General features: G+C 46.3%; 1 long non-coding RNA gene and 1 pseudogene across 1 annotated transcript; both read left to right on the top strand.

Annotated features, from left to right (window-relative positions):
• The first annotated feature begins 8,395 nt into the window (after positions 1 to 8,395).
• On the top strand, positions 8,396 to 8,957 carry LOC123138799 (uncharacterized; annotated as a pseudogene).
• Positions 8,958 to 10,361: 1,404 nt separating this feature from the next.
• LOC123137751 (uncharacterized) lies at positions 10,362 to 10,807 on the top strand. The gene is made up of 3 exons (XR_006468485.1): positions 10,362 to 10,431; positions 10,579 to 10,631; positions 10,723 to 10,807. It is a non-coding gene; the product is annotated as an uncharacterized lncRNA (long non-coding RNA).
• Positions 10,808 to 16,201: the final 5,394 nt, after the last annotated feature.

Raw genomic sequence — 16,201 nt, 5'->3', positions numbered from 1 at the left:
CCGCGTCTATCTCCAGTTGATCCAGCTTGGCTTTCTCTCGGGCGGCAGCTCTTGCGTTATCCGTCTGCTTGAAAAGCAGCTCTTAAATATGAGGGTCTTGCACCCAGCCCATCGATGGTCCATCGTCGTCTGCTCCGCCGGCATCTTCATCTTCATGATCATGCCCTTCGTCTGCTCCGGCATCTTCCTCATCATCATGTCCGGCATCTTCTACATGATGACTGTGTACAACATCACCGTCGTGATCAAGTCCTGGAGATTCTTTGTCTTCTCGCCCACCCGAGCCGCGGTGGTTGTCTTGCTTCCCTTCCTCATTTCTTGCCCGGCCCCCATGGACGACTTCATAGTCATCTTCATCACCTTGCCACCGATAGCCATCCATGAAACCACGCAAGAGCAGGTGGTCCCGCACCTGCCCGGAATCCGGGTCCGCCATAAGGCTCTTCAGCTTGCATCTTCGACATGGACATCTTATCTATGTCTCGTTCTTTTGAAGCATCTCGGCCTTCGCAGAGCTCAAAAATCTATTCACGATGCCTTCGGTCATCGTGCGGACCATGGTCACCTGCGGGGTAGAGCAAAATGATATTTTAGAACAAAAAAAATTGGCTTGACTTTCCCTAAAAATAGGACCAAAAAGAATGCATAGTGCCAAAATTCTCGCCGAAACGGAAATGAATCAACATTCCAGCAAAATATTGGCAACTATCGCATTTCAAATACCGGTACCTGCAAACACAAACATATATGCAACACCACAAACATATGCAACACCACAAACATATATAGATCTAGCTAGGCCATAAAAAGTGCATGTGCACATTGTTGGAGGGAGAAAAAAAGTAGATCTACAACATAAAGATAGCTTTCCCCTTACTTACCTATCAAAAAAAGGTAATTTAACCACTTAATTTGGATGAATCTATGGTGCAAATGAGGTGAGGAGGAGGAGGCAGCCGAGACAAGCTTGGAGGAGGAGGTGGAGAGAATAAAGTGGGGAAAATGAGTGGGTAGGTGGGCTGTCCAAAATATCTTGTTGGTCCCAGGTTACTAATGGTGCACCATATGCAAATGCGCCATTAGTAACCCTGGTTACTAATGGCGCACCTGCTGCTGGTGCGCCATTAAAAGTTTTGCAAAAAAATAAAAAAAAAGTATATATTCTAATGGCGCACCGTGGCACAGTGCGCCACTATTAGTTTAGACTAGTAATGACGCACTATGCCATGATGCGCCATTAGTAGTTTTGCAAAAAAAAGAATTAAAAAAACAACAGTAGTGGGGCACTGTGTGGCCGGTGCGCCATTATTAGTAATGGCGCACCGAGCCATGATGCGCCATTAGTATGTTTGGAAAAAAAATTGTTACTAGTGGCACACCATGTGCCTGGTGCGCCATTAGTGTCTTCCACACTAATGGTGCATCAAAACATGGTGTCCCATTAGTATATACTAATGGCGCACCACATGACAGGTGCGCCATTAGTGTCCATCTCATCTATAGCCCTTTTTCTAGTAGTGCGTGTGCCAGTTTGCTGAGTTGGCGCGGCGGCGGTGGTCAAAGATGCGCTTGCTTGAGGTCATGGGGCCTTTATGTTGTAGGGGACGGCGCACACATCGGTGTGCCGAGGTGGTGGGGAGGCGGTCGCCAGATGACACATGTGTCTGAGCCCTAAGGTCATGAGGCTGCGATGCTGCTGGCGATGCCTATGTTCGCTAGGATCTCACGCGACAATAGACTGGGGAGGTCATCCAGCTTCATCGTGCATCAGAAAACGGCTATTACTAACTTGTGTGGTTTGTATCAGTAGAGCTCAGAGCGAGGGAGAGGGACGCGCATATGTCCACTCTCGTGCGAAAGATGAGTGCAAAGAGGAGGCTCGGTCTATGGTTTTCTCCACTCTCAAAGTGGCTAGGCTGTCATATCGTCTACGGCTCCATATCTCCCCTACACAGGCACCTCATTCTTATCGGTTGTTAAAGCCTCGAAGGTGATTGAACCATTGTTATGATACTCTTTGGTTTCTGCTATGAACTAATACTAAGAAATTTTGTCTATACATGTTGATGGTCCTTGCAAGTCAGAGTAGCTCATGTTTATTTCTTTCTGGAACGGGGTGCAACACATGGGCAAGATGAAGATTAGAGAAGGAAATTAAGGCAAGAGAAGATACTACGAGGATTGAGAAGGCATGCAAGTGAAGGTCTGCAATCTACATTCAACATGTCATCATCCTAAAGCTGTGTTTGTATGGTTGTAGATTTTAATGCTTGTACGAGTGGTGTTCTTTAAGCTTCAATTGGCATTGCCGTCAGCAGGCTTATACTTACATCATCTTCTACATCAAGTATAGTGGTTAGTTGTTTTGATCAACCCTGCATTTTTATTTTCTCATAATTACTTCACTGCATTTTGTGGACATCAAAAGTAATAGTATGGTAATTGATAAAAGTTCGTCCTATAATATCCAGTCGCATGCTCGCGATATTTGGTATGTCTTTGTATTTATATGATAGTCCTTTTAAATATGAAACCTTTACTCCCTTTGTCCTAAAATAAGTGTCTCAACTTTGTACTAACTTTGTTCATACACGCATGGTAGAACGGGTTGGATAGAACCGTGATCTCTTTTCATAGTTTGTTCATGTGAAGAATAAATATACTACTGTTTTGCGGGGTCAAGATTAAATATACTAATTGTAGTCTTCTGATTCTGCTAATTTATTTCTATACTACACACAAGGCCTTGTTCCATATGTTCACTCAGTATCTTCTTTTGTCACACGAGCAGTTTCTAAATTTTACAAAGGTGCACCAAAACATATAGGTCATTGGCTAATTGCTATCGTTTGATGATAGCAAGTTCAAGTAATAGTTTGAACACATTCAAGAAATAGTATAAATAATGCTTATTACGAAAAAAATAACGCTGAGAATTTAGATATATTGTTTGTCATAGAGTTGTTGCTGGCCAATTTACATGAAATTAATTCCCTCAGTTTTGGTGGCAAACATAATACATATCATCCATATTGGTATTGCACTGGCGTGGATAAGGTGGATGTCAAATAAGAGACATTGTCAATCCACAAAATAGCAAATTCTGCATGGGCATGTATGTATATTTTTTCCTAAATACAATTGAGAATTAGTATTTGTATAATTGGGTATCATATTAATTGATGCAGGTAATTGAAGGGTCTTGGGAAATAGGTTTCACAAGGTAGGAAATAGCATAGATGGCTTATGGTCTAGCAGCTAATAAGATGGGAATATGTGTGTGTGTGGGGGGGGGGGGGGGGGGGGCTGAGGAGGAGGTGGGGATTTCATGGTAATAAAGGTCGCCAGTAATACTAAATGTATTGTTGACATGATCAATATTGAACTCTTAAAATTTGTGTGACCCCGTTGCAACACACGGGCAATTAGCTAGTACTCCCTCCGTCCCAAAATAAGTGTCTCAAGGTTGAGACACTTATTTTGGGACGGAGGGAGTACTACTTAATAAGAATGTAAGATTTCATGTTTCACTTTTCTTCCCACCACACTTTCGCCCAACCTTCACCGTATCATAATCAGTCACCTTAATTTATCTACCTTCTAAGCCAATTCCATTTTAATTTATTTACCAAATTTCTCATCAAAATAAAAGATAAATCACGAACAGGATTTGATAAACATTTATTTACACAATCACATTAATATGGGCAGGTAAATTATTAGCTAACACACTAGAATATTTATACCGGGTTTCAATGCATGGTCACTGTCAGTGGACAAAAAAGTTGGGGAGAGGACCTTGACACCCCACAAAATCGTCATCTAATTCCACAAGCCAACAACATTCACTACAGGAAAAACATTGTATGCCCACTATATCAATGTATGGTGAATGCAAAGAATCGGGGACTCGGCATACAAGACAAAAAAAAAAATCGGCAACAGAAGGGCGTTTGGCAACGCATTGTCAAAGCCGACACCGTCCTATTAAAGACCCGGCATACAAAACAGTCTCGGGAAAGGAAGCAAAAATAAAATGTAAAACTTGGCAAAATGAGAGTGTTCGACAAAGACGTGGTCATGTGTCCCTTGCGACCGTTCTTAACGGACCCGTGACGGCAGTAGTTGTTTACCGAGCGTCAAGCACATGAGCTGAATTTCCGTTTCTTAACGCTTATATGCAAGCCAAGGGTCACTACATCAAACTTGGCTAACCATATTACATTTCTTATGCTTCAACCGCAACTGCAGTTTCTCCTTCCCCTCCCGATAGCAGCGGGCTGGGCGAAGAACTACTTCCCACCTTCAACCATCAACACGCAGCCCGTAGGATTTCCCTCGTTCTGTCTGCCGCCCCAGCAGCGGGACGTGTGGAGATCCCTGGTGCTTCAGCCCTGACTTGTAGATAGGTTAGGATTAGTTTCTTGTGGCGGCGCGGCATTTATAGCAGTGGCAGCGGCCCCGGCAAATAAATTTGCCTTGACTTTCCACATCTTGGTGATGCTGTCCACGGCGGTGCTGATGAGTTGGTTGCTCATGTCCCTCATTGCTCATTTGGATCAGCGAGGCTAGGTTTTCCAGGTTGGGGCCTGCAGTTGGAGTTCCTTTCGAGGGTGACAACGGCGACCTGTGTGAGAGGATAGATGTTCTGGTGTTGGGTTTGCGGATTGCAGCAGACAGCTTCACTGGTCTTCTTCGACTTCCTCGAGTGAAGACGGCGACGCTTAAGTCTGGCGAGTGGCACGGGGATGTGCCCCAACCGACGTGCACATTAGAAATAGTTTTCTCATTCGCAACGTCGGCTCACAATGCGGCTATTGTCGCGATGATGCTCCCTTCTGGTTTGGGTATGATGGACTTTCATATCCTTCCTTCTCGTGGTATTTCATTGGTGCTGGGTCTTGGCGATGGAGAATTGCCCTCTGCGCAGAGGGAACTCCAAAGACTTGATTGCATATTTTCTTTTTGGGGGGTCCTACATGTACTTGTACCGGGATAAATGTCTTCCTCGCTTTGTCTTGTTCATTTGTAGGTATGGGGTTGTAACCATATTTTCATAGAACACATAGCTTGCTAAAAAAAATTGCATTTCTTATTTTCTTAATCTGGTAATGTCTAAGCTGAGCATGAGATATGTGAATCATTGCTTACAATATTGGATTTATTTTTCTTAAATTGTTGATAAGTGTAAGCCGAGTGCCTTGTATTCTTTTTATCTCATCCATTCCTTTTTTTCGAAAAGGAGGATGACCCCTGGCCTCTGCATCTGGAATATGCATGCGGCCACTTTATTGATTATTCTCGAGGACCTTACAAAGTATTACAACAATATGCCTGAATCCGCCATCTTGACAACATATGGCACTACTCCTATCCAAATGATGAAAGCTTGCTAGCTGGGCCACTACCCAGACCACTCATCTAAGCCTAACATCAAAATGATGAAGGGGTGCTAGCTGGGCCACTACCCAGACCACTCACCTAACCGTAACATCAAAAGCCAGAAGCCCCAACCGAACCACATACCGGGTCTGGGGTACAAACCGGTTCGACGCACTCGTGTGTCGTCGCCGCCATCTTCCACAGGTCCGTCTTCAGAGCAAATATTGAGGCTTCTACCTTGTTTGGCCACTCAGCCATCGACGTCACCATGACACCAGACAGGTTCGTCCTCCTGCGCGAGTCCATCACCACACATCGGACGCCGAATCTCCACTGCGCCACGCCGCCGAGATATGCCGCCATCAATGAGTAGGATGAAGCACCGCTCCGCCGACACTACAAGAAATATGTCAACTAGTGACCTTCTGTCAGTGACCCTGGAAGAATTGGTCATAGATCTATGACCATTACAGACAAATTGGTCAAAAGTTGTTCAAGGGGCTCCAAACCCTAAATTATAATGACTATTTTGGTCAGAAAGGTCATAATTTCCTTACACAAAATGGTCATAAAGCAGATAGCATTGGTCCGCTGCCTTATTTTTAGCTGATCATGACCAATATAGATGGTCATAACCTTGTAAATTATGGTGGGTTGCTATGACTAGGCGCCACCTCATCAGTTTTGCCTATATGTCATGTCCATGTGGCAGTTTTTGTCCTAGGTTGTGAAGAAACCTATATTTCTCTCATTCCCAAAATTCCCAAAAAATCTCATAAATTCTTTGGGTCATATCTTCGTCAAATATGTAAAAGACCTTCCTTGACTAGTTCAAAAATAATTTAAAAATATTCATTTTCCTATTCTGTTCAGAAAAACACTTTGTGAAGAAAGTACCACTTTTGCATGTCCAAATGGTATCCATTTTCTACGGTGCTTTCCTATGCCCAAATAATCATCCTCCACCAAATGTCAGCTCAATCCATTCATTATTTTGAGCCCAACTTCAACATTCGTATTTATGTCCACTATGATACTTTGCAAAGCAAGTACCACCTAGGCTCCTCCTTTTGAGCTGCAAATTTGTGAAGATGGTCTTCTTAGTAACTGATCATCCTCAGCAAAACTCACGCCCATTAGCCATGTGCATTTTCCATACCGCTAATCAAACACTTGGTTGCTTATTCATGTTTGAGCATCGATCGGTCTCCTCATGAGAATCTTATGTTGTGATTTTCTTCCTAGCACCTACCTGGGGAGTGCCCAACCCACTAGACATGCCTAGGCCGCCTAGAAGACATGGCAATGCCACGGTCACACGGTGACCACGCTGTGGGCATGTGAGTTTACGCGCTTTAGAGTTGGGGCCCTCGGCCACTATCCAAACCTCGACGTATCGCCACCAAACCATGTATTTATGATTAAATAGGTACTTATGTACCTAGAAATTATTTTTGGAAAAAATAAAGATCAAACTATGAGGCACTTCCAGTTCAAATTTGACCCGCTTCCTACTGAATCGGTGGGAATTTGTCTTTTTTCATCAGAGGTGGATCAAAAAATTTGACACCCAACCATTTTTTCAATTATACATTAAATATGGCCTAGTATTTTAGAAAATTGATTTCATCCAATTTTGTAACAAATATATGGTAGGTCCTTCACAAAAAAAACTCATTTCGGGCACTCGGAAAATGGAAAATGAATTTTCCGTGCAAAGAAAATGAAGACCCCCCTTAGGCAACATTGTTTGGAATTCCAAGATGCACCCTTGTGCACAATATGAGATCATTTGAACAAATTATGCCATGAATGTGGCCATAAGATTGATCATTTGGCTTGAAAGCCATGAAACTTCACGCATGATAGCTCATTTTTTAGAACACTTTTTAAAAATAATTGCCGTATTACAAGTTTATTATTTTTCCTGGAAACTTGATCACATATAATGACACAACGCGAAGGTTTTCCAATTTTTTGAATTTGTTTTGAATTTTTTATGCCCGTTTTAAAATGTGGTCAAAAGGCGGGCATGACCGTTCCTAGCTAGTGGTTGAATCTTGGAAAAACTTTTGATGTTTCTCTGATTAAATAGATACTTATGTATCTAGAAATGATTTTTGGAAAAAATAAAGAACAAACTACGAGGTAGCTACAGTTCAAATTTGACCCACTTCCAGCTGAATCGGCAAAAATTTGTCTTTTTCACCGAAGGTGGATCAAAACTTTTAACACCCAAGCATTTGGTCAATTGTGCATTAAATATGTCCTAATATTTTAGAAAATTGATTTATACAATTTTGCAACAAATATATGGTAGGTTCTTCACAAAAAAACTTATTTTGGACACTCAAAAAATGAAAAATTGTTTTTTCATGCAAAAGAAATTAAAACCCCCTTTGTCAATGTTGTTTGCCAATCTAAGATGAAACTTGTGCAAAATATGACATCATTTGAACAAATATTAGATAGGTATTTCACAAAAAAACTCATTTTGAGCATTGAAAAATGGAATGAAAAATTTGTATGTAATCAATCACGACCAATTTATATGGTCAAAAAATCATCAAATTGTTTGGTGCACTCTCATTGGTCCATAGGCATATCACGCGGATCATGCATCAACCACTCTCCCCCTCTCGTCCCACAGCCGCCAACCCCAACCCTCTCGATCCCCAACCACCCAGCCACCACCGGCGCCGTCCTCTGTCCTCTCCCCCAACCCCGGCCGCCGGCAACCCCTCCCCTCCCCTTCTCTCCCATGGCCGCGGCCGGATCTGCGCTCCCTCCTCGCTCATGACCTAGACCTAGCCGCATGGCACGACCATGGGCATGGCGGGGGCCAGATCCACCGCCTCCCCCTCCCTCCCACCTCGATCCGCTGTCACCCCCACCGTCGACGACCCACGATAGCGGCAGTGGGCTCGCGAGCCAGATCATAAGGACGTCCCCTTCCTCCCGATCTCATCGTGCTCCTCTCAAGTGTATTTGGTTTTGATCGGCCGGCGTCCCCATGGCGTCCATCATGGTGATCGGCCTGGTGTTGCTCCTTGACATCCTCGCCTTCGTCCTCGCCATCGGCACCAAGCGCCGCCGGAGCACGGTGAGCCGCACCATCTCCTGGCCAACTCGTTCAAGCATCTATCTATGTATGCGTATGTGCTCAGGCCGGAGCCATCGGGTTCTTGAATCTTGATTGGGGACACTGGGTGCAGGCGCAACTCGGCGAGGCCGAGCCTGGTGGCAGGCGGTACTGCATGTACGACACGGATGCGTCCACCTAGTACGGCGTCGGCGCGCTCGCCCTGCTGCTGGTCGGGCAGACCGTCGCCATGGTGGCCAGCCAGTGCTTCTGCTGCGGCCGCGCGCTCTCCCCCGACCGCTGGCGCTTCTTCTCCGGACTCTTCTTCGCCCTTTGCTGGTAAGTCAGACGATTTACAAATCCTGATGCCTGGTCTCATCCATCCATGGTCGATCGCTAGCTTCCAGCCTGCCGATTAGCATCTACTGCTGCTGCTTATTTGTTCGTGCGATTGCGCCCCTGTAGTTCAGGCCTTTTGCGGTCGCACACCTGATCGTGCTGATTGAGCGGTGCGCTGGTGTTAGTTAATTATTGCAAGCACCATCTGGATCGATATGTTTAATCACACATGTCTGCACCCTATAGGCATTCCAGCAATATGTTTGATCACACATGGATGTGACAGACATGGTAAAATATATACGGAGTAGTTGATTCCTAAACATGGTAACATATAACATATAAACATGTGAAGGCAGACTCTCAGATACTATGACTGACATTTTTGTCAACAGACGCTACAAACCAGTGACGTGTTGGCCAAATATTAGCACGTGGCATGTCTGCTCTAGGACATTAGGACCTGAAGCTACCAACCGAACGATTTTTTTGCCTCTGCAATGTGTTCATCACACGCTATAGAATGCAGTGTAGAACTCTCTGTTCGGCACAAACTACAGAGTACGTATATAACTCTGTTCAGCAAAAACTACAGCTCGGAATAAACTCTCGCTGAAATGAGTGAATCTACACTCTGATGCACGTCTAAATACACTCATTTCATCGACGGTTAATTCTGAACGGAGGTTGTACAATCTAGACCGGTACCGACCCTGTCGGCTGTTCCTTGCTCTGAAACTCTGAACTCGTGGGTATTAGTGACTGTAATGTACAACCTTAATATTAATTTTACACCCTCAATTTTACTTAAAAGCTCCCTGTAACCTTTTGTTTCATTGGTCAAACACGATAGCAGCGATGCCGAGGGAGCTCCCCTACACACGTATGCATTCTAATGGTCACCTACATGTATCTAGCTAGTTCTCCTCGTAAAATATTTGCATGCATGAGAAAGCTCCAACACGTACACTCTCATGCTTACTTAGATTAGAAGCATTCTGTACAAGACAAACTACTATATGCTAGTCTTACTTACACTGTGTGTGTTGGGCACTCTACTTTAATTTTCTAGCATGTTAAATTTAACATTCTAATATATTTGTTTGAAACAATAGTCTAGCATAACATATTTACTTCATTTTTTAAAACAGGGAATGGCAGATTGTCTACTGGACCTTTTACGGGGTTTAGAGTGTACAGTGCTTGAGATGTTTGGTTTGAATTTAGTTTCCCATGGTTCCAGTTTATAGCACTCTAAAGTAAATTTTGTTGCGCACGAATCTGCTAGCTGGCGTATGGGGGCATGCGAATTTACCCACAGCTTTTGGAAGGGATGAAAAAGGCTGTGGTTCATTCTGTACTCTGCTCAAGTTAACCTATGACATGCTAGGTTTAAATTGTAGCTTGGGGATTCGTGGCTGGTGATATAACAATATCACTAAGCTGTGCTTATGTTTTGTTTGGTGTGCCTGAAGATGGTAGTATTTCAACAGGTAAGGTTAACGAGGACGCTGGGCACAGGTTTCAGCAACTGTCAGGTTCAGTACACAAGATGGGAATGGTATTGGACTCGGTACAAACTGATGTTATTCAGTTAAACAGAACCATCAAGGACGCATCAGTTGAATGTAAGCCTTGCAAACTGGTACCGTTGATCATAATAGGAATCGCAGCAGCTTCCGCTTTGCTCATAAACCTTGCACTTTGATTTTTCTTCTTCTTCGACAACTGATGCATCATCATATAAGTGAATCATATTTATCTGTTATGTGCAGCTGGTGGTGTGCAGCAAAAGTTTGATCTCCTAGAGGATACACTTCAGAAAATTGTAAGAGAAGTTGATGTCTCAGTTCTTTCTCCTACCATTTCATTGTTTGCAAAGACAACAAAGTTTGATATGTTCAAACATGTTATCGCAGATTAAAGGACAAAATGATCTCAAAGTACTTGCTGAAAACAGCATGAAAAGCAACTCTGATCAGCTCAATGTTCTCAACTCTCGCACCAGCAAATTGAATGAGATGTCTTTGGTCGTTTCAGTCTGCCCAAAAAAAGTGCAAGCAGATTTAAGGGAGCTGCATGGTGACACCTTCAGGGTTCTTACAAAGGACATGGAGGTACTTCTTCTGCAGCTAATCTACCGCTAGCTTTGTTACATCTTTTTTTGGTACATTTTGTCTTTTAGGAATTATCCTGATGGTTGGCATGTGCACATAAGTAATGTACTAGTTGATGAAGTCATGTACCTAGGGTAGGGTCATGGACCTGTCCAAGATACCCTCCCCAAGGACATCCTTAAAAGAAACTGTCTTCCAGTCGACCTGGTAGGATTCCACTCCACAGATTCAAAGACACTCGACCATGAAGACTCACTCGATCACCAGGAGTTCAGGAGCCACTCTGTATCCAAACGGTCTGTAATTAAGTAGTCTTTATGGTCATGATGGCACTTTATGTAAGGTGTTACCAGTAACGCCTGGCCTTAATGTACCTTAAACCCTCCGCTACGTGGGCTAGCTGGGGTCCTGGCGCACTCTATATAAGCCACCCCCCTCCACAGGCAGAAGGGTTCGCACCCCTGTAACTCATACGCATATAATCCAGTCGACCGCCTCCGGGCTCCGAGACGTAGGGCTGTTACTTCCTTCGAGAAGGGCCTGAACTCGTAAATCTCTTGCGTATACAACTACTCCATAACTAGGATCTTGCCTCTCTATTCCTACCCCCCATTCTACTGTCAGACTTAGAACCACAACAGTTGGCGCCCACTGTGGGGCAGGTGTTCTAGCGATTTGTTGGAGAAGTTGGGATTCTTTCGATCTCCTACATCATGGTTTCAGGTGGAGTTTTGGTCGAGGGCCGCGAGATCCGTCTCGGTGCGCTCACGTTCATCGCCGATGACTCCGCTTGGCTTCAGGAGGCTCCACTCGACGTTGACGTGCTCCCCGTCCACGGGGCAACGCACTTTCGCGCGTGCGTCCGTGGCGTCCTCCTGCGGCAACCGTCGACCCAGTATGGGTCCGCTCCTATGCCGTCCTCGTTCCCAGTCTCCCGCCGGCGCAAGCGCTCCGGTCGGTCGAGGCACGATGGGTGAGGCATGCGGTGGCCCGCCAGTCGGCCACTCCCCAAGTTGGGCGATCGAGCCCGACGAATCTCTCTACGGCATGTTCGATCTGTCGACTGGCTCCGCAGAGACCGCATCCGAGTGCGATAGCAGTGATCCGGCGGCAGAGGTTATGATGGTCAATGGACCACGCAGTCCTCCTGGATTCCCCCGCACCGACGGAGGTGACGGTGGAGGCGATCTGGCGCAAGCTCACGAAGAGTACCGACCCGAGCCCCTCACTTCACTGCAGAGGGAGGAACCTCGCTGCCGGAACATGGATGCACTTCACACTCCTATCGTTGGAGAAACCCCCGAGGCTCGTGCCTTGGAGGATGCGTGCTTGGCCAACCTGGTTGAGCGCACTGGACTAGAGAACCTCCAGCGAGTACTCAACGAGCGCGCGCGACCACGGGTTCCAGAATCCAGTCGACGTCAGCTCTTTCAACAACAAACTCAGGTATATCAAACTCTGATTCAGAATTTAGCAGCTGCAGCTCGTATAGCAGAGTCGATTCAGCCTTCCCAGTCGGAGGCGGGTAGAGGTTTGCTACAGATCATAGATTTACTCCGGGCAGCAGGAGATCAAAATTCAGTCGTATCACAGTCACGGAACAGGATTCACAATAGATCCGTCGCTGCGAATTCAGTCCAGTCGGCCGATAGTCCGAGATCGCCTCCGAGGCGTGAGGAACGTGGGGGCCGGCGTGATGATCAGTACAAGAGCCGCGAGTAGTATGAGCACCGATTCGATCGCAATGATCGACGTCGAGTGCCCACCCCTCCCCCAAGGGGCGGATCATACGCTCCTCGGTAGCAGGATGACAGACGCCAGCACAGTGTTGGGCGAAGCGTTCCAGTCGACCCCAGAGAACCAGGCTTTGATGCGAGATCCATTACCGTTCAAGGTTTGGTCGACAGGAACAGAGCTCACCGAGAAGGCCATGACAGAGATGTTCCCACCACCAGCAGAGTTCATGTCTCAGGGCCAGAGTGTTTTAGCAGTGCCATCAGAGCCGCGGTGATTCCTCCCAACTTCAGGTTGGCGACTGGAGTCAGTAAGTTCATCGGTGAGTCCAAGCCTGACACTTGGCTTGAAGATTACCGAGTGGCTGTTCAGATTGGCGGCGGCAACGATGAGGTAGCTATGAAGCATTTGCCCCTTATGTTGGAGGGTTCGGCCAGAGCGTGGTTGAATCAGTTAGCACCCAGCGGTATTTACACTTGGGAAGATCTTGCCCGAGTGTTTGTCAGGACATTTGAAGGGACTTGCAAGCGGCCAGCAGGGTTGACAGAGCTGCAGTCGTGTGTGCAGAAGTCAAATGAAACCTTGAGAGATTACATCCAGAGGTGGATCACGTTGCACCACACAGTTGAGAATGTATCTGATCACCAGGCAGTCTGTGCCTTCAAAGGTGTCAAGAACAGAGAGTTGAGTTTGAAATTCGGTCGGACCGGAGATATGACCCTGAGTCGAATGATGGAGATTGCCACCAAGTATGCAAATGGTGAAGAAGAGGATCGGCTCCGGAGTGGTAAGTACAAGTCAGCCGCTAATGAAGCCGGCGGAGGAAACTCCAGTCGGAAGCAGAAGCGCAAAGCCAAGCCAGCTGCTCCCGGAGAAGCCTTGGCTGTGACCCCAGGAAAGTTCAAGGGAAAACCCAAGGGTCCTTGGAATCCCAAGAAGGTGAAAGACCAAGATGGAAATGATGTGTTGGACTGGCCGTGTCACATTCACACAAAGAAAGATGAAGAGGGTAAACTCATTTACCCGAAGCATACCACTCGACAGTGTCGACTCTTGATTCAGCAGTTCCAAGGGAAGCAGCCCAAGGATAAGGAAAAGGAGTCGGACAAAGTTAAGGACAAGGAAGATAGTGATGGTGGATACCCTCGGGTCAATTCCACCCTGATGATTTCTGCTGATGTTGAAAGCAAAAGTCGATTGAAAGTTATCAACCGAGAAGTGAACATGGTCGCTCCGGCGACGCCCAATTATCTGAAATGGTCCCAGAATGCCATCACATTCGACCAGTCCGATCTTCCAACACACATTGCCACCCCTGGGAGGCAAGCGTTGGTGGTCGATCCAGTCATCGAAGGCACTCGACTGACAAAAGTTTTGATGGATGGTGGCAGTGGCCTGAACATCTTGTATGCAGAGACGTTGAAAGGGATGGGCATTCCGATGTCCAGACTCAGCACCAGTAACATGAGTTTCCATGGAGTCATTCCTGGAAAGAAGGCTGAGACACTCGGCCAAATTGCTCTTGATGTGGTTTTTGGTGATTCAAAGAATTTCCGCAAAGAAAAGTTGACCTTTGAGGTCGTGGATTTCCAGAGCGCTTATCACGCCATTCTGGGAAGGCCGGCGTACGCCCGTTTCATGGCTCGGCCATGTTATGTGTACCTCAAACTGAAGATGCCCGGTCCCAAGGGCGTGATCACTGTCACGGGCAATCGGAAGAAGGCGGAAGAGTGCTTCCAGAAAGGCTCTAAGATCGCTGATGCTCAGATGGCAGTGGTGGAGCTGCAAGAATATCAGAAGACTGCAGATTCGAGTGATTTGTTGCGAGCCAAGAAGCGCGCTACGGAATCAGCATTTCAATCATCCGGTGAGACGAAACCGATTCACATTCACCCGAGTGACCCCAATGCTGCTCCGACCAACATCTCAACAACACTCGACTCTAAATAGGAAGAAGCGCTCATCCAGTTCCTCCGTGAGAACTGGGACATCTTTGCATGTTAGCCTGCTGACATGCCGGGTGTTCCCAGGGGGCTGGTTGAGCACCACCTACGAGTCGACCCGAAAGTCAAACCTTTCAGAGAACATCTTCGAAGGTCCGCCGTCCAGAAGAGAAAGGCCATTGGTGAGGAGGTGGCTCGGATCTTAGCAGCAGAGTTCATCCGAGAGATTTACCACTCCGAGTGGCTCGCCAATGTTGTCATGGTCCCCAAGAAGGACAAGTCACTGCGCATGTGCATAGATTTCAAACATATCAATCGGGCCTGCCCAAAAGATCATTTCCCTCTTCCCCACATCGACCAAATAGTCGACTCGACTGCGGGATGTGAGAGGTTGTCTTTTTTAGATGCCTATTCCGGGTACCATCATATCCGTCTGTATGGACCCGATGAGATCAAAATGGCTTTCATCACTCCATTCGGGTGCTTCTGTTATGTCACCATGCCATTCGGTCTCAAGAATGCTGGAGCCACGTTCATGAGGATGATTCAGAAGTGTTTGCTCACTCATATAAGTCGGAATGTGGAAGCATACATGGATTATATAGTGGTCAAGTCACGAAAGGGTTCCGACCTGTTGACTGACCTTGCTGAAACATTTGCCAATCTCAGGAGGTATGATATCAAGCTTAATCCATCAAAGTGCACATTCGGAGTTCCTGGCGGCAAGTTACTCGGTTTTCTTGTTTCCGAACGAGGAATCGACGCTAACCCAGAAAAAGTTGGCACTATACTCCGAATGAAACGCCCTGTGCGTGTGCACGATGTCCAGAAGCTTACTGGATGCTTGGCTGCTTTAAGTCGATTCATCTCTCGCCTCGGTGAAAAGGCATTGCCTCTTTACCGACTAATGAAGAAGTCAGACAAGTTCGAGTGGACTCCAGAAGCTGATGCAGCGTTTGCTTGCTGCTCCTATCAGCAAAGAGCCTTTGCTGCTTTATATTGCAGCCACAGGACAAGTCGTCAGTGCAGTACTGACGGTCGAGCGGGAAGAAGAAGGAAAGGCCTTCAAAGTTCAGCGCCCAGTATATTATCTTTCTGAAGTGTTGACCCCATCAAAGCAAAGATACCCTCACTATCAGAAGCTTGTTTATGGGATTTATATGACCACGAAGAAGGTTGCTCATTACTTCTCTGATCATTCCATTACATTCGTCAGCGACGCCCCATTGTCAGAGATTCTTCATAACAGAGATGCAACTGGTCGAGTGGCGAAATGGGCGATTGAACTCCTTCCCCTTGATATCAAGTTTGAGGCAAAGAAAGCCATCAAGTCCCAAGCAGTAGCAGACTTCCTCGCCGAGTGGATTGAACAGCAGCTTCCGACTCAAGTTCACTCGGAGCACTGGACTATGTTCTTTGATGGTTCCAAGATGCTGAATGGTTTCGGTGTTGGGGTAGTATTAGTTTCCCCCCGTGGAGATAAGCTCAGATATGTACTCCAGATTCACTTCAATTCCTCCAACAATGAAGCAGAATATGAAGCACTCCTGTACGGGTTGCGTATGGCCATTTCACTCGGCGTCCGTCGCCTTATGGTCTACGGC

This window comes from Triticum aestivum, chromosome 6B (assembly GCF_018294505.1).
Source record: "Triticum aestivum cultivar Chinese Spring chromosome 6B, IWGSC CS RefSeq v2.1, whole genome shotgun sequence".
Lineage (NCBI taxonomy): Eukaryota > Viridiplantae > Streptophyta > Magnoliopsida > Poales > Poaceae > Triticum > Triticum aestivum.
This window is presented reverse-complemented; position numbering and strand designations above follow the sequence as displayed.